The sequence below is a fragment of the Pygocentrus nattereri genome, chromosome 29 (genome assembly GCF_015220715.1).
Source record: "Pygocentrus nattereri isolate fPygNat1 chromosome 29, fPygNat1.pri, whole genome shotgun sequence".
NCBI classification, from domain to species: Eukaryota; Metazoa; Chordata; class Actinopteri; order Characiformes; family Serrasalmidae; genus Pygocentrus; species Pygocentrus nattereri.
This window is the reverse complement of record NC_051239.1, coordinates 8,640,874-8,647,673: the sequence shown is the minus strand read 5'-3', so window position 1 is coordinate 8,647,673 and position 6,800 is coordinate 8,640,874.

Below are 6,800 nucleotides of genomic sequence, written 5' to 3'. Positions count from 1 at the left end.
TTTCTGGCATTTGGCTGACGCTCTTATCCAGAGCGACTTACAATTTGATCATTTTACATAGGGAGGCCAAGGCAGTGTTAGGAGTCTTGCCCAAGGACTCTTATTGGTATAGTGTGGGGTGTTTACCCAGGTGGGGAATGAACCCAAGTCTACAGTGTAGAAGGCAGAGGTGTTAACCACTACACTATCCAACCACTAATCCCACCGCATATGAGGGGAAGGGCAGATTTTACTTGAATAATTGAACATGATGCATATGACAGAGTTAAACTCGAAAAAGGCTTCAATGGTATGGTCATTTTTTCAGAGCATTGTTGATGTTAATCCCTTAAAATCAGTATGAAGGCCCACCCTTCATTTCCTTACTCCTGAAGCTACATAACTCATACACAAACGTAATAGCAATTTTTGAATAATTTGTACTATTTAATAAGACTTAAGATTAATAATTTTAGTTTATAGGTTTCATTCTGTGGACACAAAATAAAACATCACCACATGAATTTGGACTTTTAACATCTTTACCTTTAGTAAGCTGCATCAAGCTTCTTGACATCTTAAAAAACCTTTAAAAATAGCCCTATTACAATTAATTATTAATATTACTATTATTAACCTGTTCATGTTCGACAATGAAAATTCATATGCCACAGAACCTGTTATGTTTGGCGTAAAGTGATGACATGTTTTATAGTTTGAGGAACATCAAACAATGCCCAGTCATTTTTTTTTATTTTATGTCATTTTCATACTTTTATTCACAATCCAACTGTTTTATTAAAAAAATAAAAGATCCAGGTGATCAAAAGACAAAATTTATGAAGATGAATTGTGTAATAAAACTTCTTTTATGTTCTTTCATTTGGGCAAATTCATCCCTGATGCATTTAAGACATATTCAAAGGTGAATTCCACGGATTTTTCACATTTTTGGCTTCAGTAAATGCTTAACACTGTAGTGACCTGCTACTGGCTGACAGTGGCCTCTAGAAGCTTGTGAGGCATGGCCATGCTGATTGGCACATCAAAAAAACAAACTTTATTGTTGTTTGTCAGTTAAAGTTGTGTGGTATGTGTTTATTGTGTTAGGCTGTGGATGTTTTGTGTTGGGGTGTGCAGTAGAAGTAGTTAGCTAATGGTGACCTTCCCCATGAGGGGAGTGCTGTTATATATGCCTTTCTATCCTGGTGTTTAATAAAGAGCGTTTTTTGTGGGGAATCATGGCCTTAATTTGTGTCTTAATCTACAAAGCTACAGTGGTGTCAGACATGGGATTGCATACCCCAGCAGTCTAGAGTGGAATTGCACTACATGGAGCTTCAAAGCTGGTGGTGAGAAATGGAGAACCTGGCAGAAGACTGACAGCACTGCAAGGCTGTGTGGCGAGGCGAGACTTTCTAAGGCCTTAGTGTGGTAAGCAGTGAAGAGGTTGGTGAGCCAGCATTGCAGAAAGAGAGAGGACATCACGCCCAATCGCCATGAGTCTAGGTCAGCGGGTAAACAAATGCAGACCAGGTTTTTTCAGATTTATTACTATTTTATCACCATCAGCATTACATATAAAAACTCAGAAGACATGTGTGAAATACTGTATTCATAAGGTAGACATCACAACCCCTGGTTCCTATCACCTACACTGTAAACTGTAAATTTCTCTATACTGAATTATTTGACATCAAATGATTCTGAATGACTTTGTTTACATCTCCACTCCAATTGGAAACTGTAGATCCTAGATAGGAGTTTTCTGGAAACGTAAACTCTTCATTACATCACTATTACAGCCTCTTATCACTGAAAAGTATTTCACTTCTTTTAATGCAGCAGTTTGTTTAGATACTTTTGTACCTTTCTGTTGCTCCATTCACTGTTAACACTGTTAACATTCACACAACGTTTTGCTAGCTGACATTATGAAGTCTTATGGCAGTGATGACATGCACAAGTAATTAAATGTTTTTTCTTTTTATTTACCTCCAGCCCACTGTTTTCATAGCACAGTTGGAATGCTGGATTTTTGCTGTTTGGTAGTCTTCTGAAGCACATCAGAGTTTAAGTCATTTGCATTTGGCCTCACTGGAGGCAGGTGGGTGGAGTGTTGGTTGGGGGTTTGCTCATCTACACTTCATTCACACACACACACACACACACACACACACACACACACACACACACACGCACACACAGTGGGCTCTGGCTGCGGGCCTGGAGCTCAGTGTGCTGCAACAACATTCAAACTACTGTGTTTAAGAGGAAATCTCTCTCTATAAAAATCACATGCCTTAATTTCATTTCCATCTTAAGTAAAGATTGAGTTTGCTCTGAGTTTCTCTTTTACAAACCTGTTTCCAAAAAAGTTGGTACACTGTGCAAAATGTGCAAAAAAACTGAATGCAAAGATCTGCAAATCATGTAATCCCTATATTTCATTCAAAATGGTACAAAGACAACATATGAAATACTGAAACTGAGAAATTTTACAGTTTTTGAAATATATATGCCCATTTTGAATTTCATTTTGGGATGTGGCCATGTTTACCACTGTGTTGCATCACCTCTTCTTTTAACAACACTGTAAGTGTTTGGAAACTGAGGACACCAATTACTGTAGTTGTGAAAGTGAAATGTTTTCACATTCTTGCTTCATACAGTATTACAGCTGCTTAAAAGTTCAGGGTCTTCTTTGTCGTATTTTTGTTTCATAAGGCGCCAAATGTTTTCAGTGGTGACAGGTCTAGACTGCAGGCATATCAGTTTAGCACTAAGACTTTTTCTGTTGTAATACGTGCAGAATATGGTTTTACATTGTCTTGCTGAAGTAAACAAGGCCTTCCCTGAAAAAGACATTGTCTGGATGGCAGTATATGTTGCTCCAAAACCTATATATATTGTTCAGCGTTGACGGTGCTTTCACAGATCTGCAAGCCATCAATTTCATGTGCATTAATGCACCTCCAAACCATCACGGAAGCTGCCTTTTGAATTATGTGCTGATATCAAGCTGGGCTGTCTTCAGCAAGGACAGTGTCCGTGATTTGCAGAAAGAATTTAAAATTTTGATTCTTCAGACCACAGGACACTTTTTCACTTGTTACATGTTACATGTTTTAAGTCTCAACTTAGTTACTTTAAATGTTAAGTAATGTTTTAAGTCTCAACTTAGTTAAGTTTAATGTTAAGTACATTTTTAAGTCTCGAGTTAAGTTAAATGTTAAGTAATGTTTTAAATCTCAACTTAGTTAAGTTTAATGTAAAGTACCATTTTAAGTCTCAACTTAGTTACATTAAATGTTAAGTAACATTTTAAGTCTCAACTTAATTAATCTAAATGTTTAATAACATTAAACGTAAAGTCTTGACTTAGCAGAGTTAAACCTTGAGCATCGTCTTAGGTACTTGACTTGGTTAACTAAAATATTAAGTAACATCATAGGTACTTGACTTATAATGTAAAGTACCGTTTTAAGTCTCGACTTAGTTGCGTTAAATGTTAAGTAACGTTTTAAGTCTCGACTTAGCAGGGTTAAACCTTAAGCATTGTCTTAGGTACTTGACTTGGTTAAGTAAAATATTAAGTGAAATCATAGGGACTTGACTTATTTAAGTTAAACATTAAGTAAAATCTTAGGTACTTGACTTGGTTAAGTAAAATATTAAGTAAAATCATAGGGACTTGACTTATTTAAGTTAAACATTAAGTAAAATCTTAGGTACTTGACTTGGTTAAGGTAAATGTTAAGTAACATCAGAACTCAACTAAGCTTATACATTCAGTAAAGTTTTAAGTTTTAAGTAGACGGTTCAGTCAAAGTTGCACCATTTTGTAATGTCCATTATATTTCTTTATGGCTGACCTTTAAAAATAGCTTGACTTTATTTTGCTGGTGGAATCATGTTTCAAAGAAAAGGAGTTATGTCTTTAAAGCCTAATCACCTAATAAAATACGACCCTTAATGCAAACCTGTGGGAGAAAGGGGGATGAAAAAGAGAGGGAGAGAGAAAGGGAGGAAGTGCAGTCGGGAGAGAGCAAGATGGAGCCACTGTTTATGGCCCAGATGAAGTGGACCATCACAAAAGGAGTCAAGCAGAGGCCAGCAGCATGATAGAGTGATTACAGGAGAGAGAGGGAGAGAGAGAGAGAGAGAGAGAGAGAGAGAGAGAGAGAGAGAGAGAGAGGAGTAAGAGAAAGTGAGTGAGAAAGACAAATAGAGAGGAGAGAGAGTGAAAGAGAGTATAAGAGAGAGATGTCAGAGAGACAAAGCGAGACATAGAGAGGGGCTTCATTCTTCTGCACGGCCCACAGGGTGCACTCCCAAAACAAAGTGAGCTATCACCAGAGAACAGGCAGACGTGCTGTTTGGATCATCGCGCCTTGATGAGTGTTCATATTTGCCTGATCCCTCTTCACAGTCCAAATAAATACAGCACAACAGTACAAAAGCACCTTTATGTGCTGACAACCGTCATAATCCCACTCTGTTATATTTCTGCAGGTTCCATTTATAGTACGTACTTGTTTACTCTTTATTTTTTTAAGCGCATATCCTGACCACGGCAAGAAAAACAGAATTGTACTGTACTTTGTGGGCATAATCAGCTCTGCCATCAAAATACTAAGTGCTCTACCAAGCATTAAGCTCAGTGCATGACTGGTTGGCATGGCAAAGAACCAACAAACAAAGCAAACACAACATGCTGTTGCCACACGTGGGTCACATGCCAGTCATTTGGAGTTTGAGGAAAGTTTGAATGATAATTCATCTGTACATTGCTTTTACTGTGTTTTTTTGTTTGCGTTTAGAGATCACACACACACACACACACACACACACACACACACACACACACACACACACACACACACACACACACACACTTTTGTCTATGAGCATCAAATTTTCGTAAGCCATTGCTGGTCTGTTTTAAGTTGCATAAATCATCTTAAACTCATTTTGGCCTTAAAGGGACTCTCCACCCAAAATGAAAAATGAAACCATTTTAAAATGAAACTCCTTTTACTGTGGTGCCACAGAACATGGTTTTCTAGTTCAAAGACTATGAAACCCCTCTTCTGATGAAGGTGGGAAGAAGTACAAGTACAGGGTGATTCGAAAAGATTAATCTGATTTCAAAGCGCCACATTTTTACAACCTTGTGGCGTCTAGGAACCAATCACACACCAATGGCAAGAGGGGGTCATAGAGTTTCTGACTATCACTGGAAGATGACTCCCTTCAGTCTGCAAGGAGACGCGACCCCTGAGCAGAAAGTGTTCTGTGTTCTCCACTTCAATAAGAGTGAATCCGTCGTAACTGTGCAGTGTGATTTTCGTCTGCAGTGAACCTCCAACAGCTCAGAGTGTTCGTCACTGGTTCCACAACACTGGATGATCTCCGAAATCGTACTGAAAGAGTCATAAGGAAAGTGACACCTGACATGCTCAGTCGAGTATGGGATGAATTTAATTATGCCGTTGATGTTGTCCGTTCAGCTGGAGGAGGTTCATACTGAGCACTTGTTTACATAATAAACTTTGTGCACCTAAACCATTTTCAAATTAACTGCACTAGAAGCCAGACTGCTACATGTTGTTATCAGTGTTGGGGGAATCCCAGTGGCTGTATGATGTATTTACTTAATGCATTCTGGGTATTGTAGTGAGAGTGAACAACCAGGGGTGAGGGATGCACTACTGAGGGATGCACTACTGCACTACTGAGTACTACACAACGCAACAAATAACACTTAAATGCTAGTTTTAGGCTGGAATGGCCCTTTAAGTATTCTCTTTACCTTATATGAGCTGCATACAATTTCTTCCTTGAAATGTTTGAGTGGAAATTGGTGGAAAAAAAATATAGATTTGACAGTTAAAGAAATGTTTACAGCTTTACATTTAACCCTTAAGTTTTTAGCTTATGACTAAAACGTGTTATAATAGCAGCACCCGGCCTTTAGCGCTGTTGTCTGCAGCCATATTAGGTCAGTGCCAAAATAAACACTAGCCTATTTATTGTGATTTAGGCTCCGCACATAAATCACTGCTGAATACAAAACAGCAAAAGAGCAGTAACTAAACTACACAAGCTATCACTCATGAATACTACATAAAGTCTAATCTGTGAAGCATGGTGGTGGTAGTGTCCTGTAGAGCCACACGGGGCAGGACCTGGAAACAGCTCATTACAAACGGACTATAATTATACAGAGGCAACTGATCTGCTTGCTTATAACTAGGGGGGCTGTGGACATCCTCAAGTTAAAAATAAAATAATTTTGAAGACATTTCATGTCAATTCCAGTGTAGTTTGAGACCAAATTTACAATGAATCATAGATATGTCAGAGAAATATGTGCTTCGGTATTGACAGTTCTTAATGTTAAATATTGATTTTCAGACTTTGGGACACATTTACTGCAAAAGAGTGGGATCTAACTGCTCAACATGTGGCCATGAGGGACAGGGATGCAGTCTCACTTTCTGCTTTAAAATGCAGGGGTGTGGCTAAAATAAGGTTCTGTTTTTTTATACAAAAATTAACCAGTTAAAATTCAGAGTTGAGGGTTTGGGACAGATACCTCCTATTAGAAAGTATCCTATAAAAGATCATTTATATATATTAAGCTTATTAGCATCTCTATGAATGAGTTAGGTTTAATTAGATAATAACATAATCCTTGTAAATGAATGCATAATCACATATGCTTAACAAACAAATAATACCCAGTTAAGCCATTATGGACAGGATCTGTTTCAGCTCGGTGTGTACAGCACGTACTGCTCCAGTGGTGTGTTGTG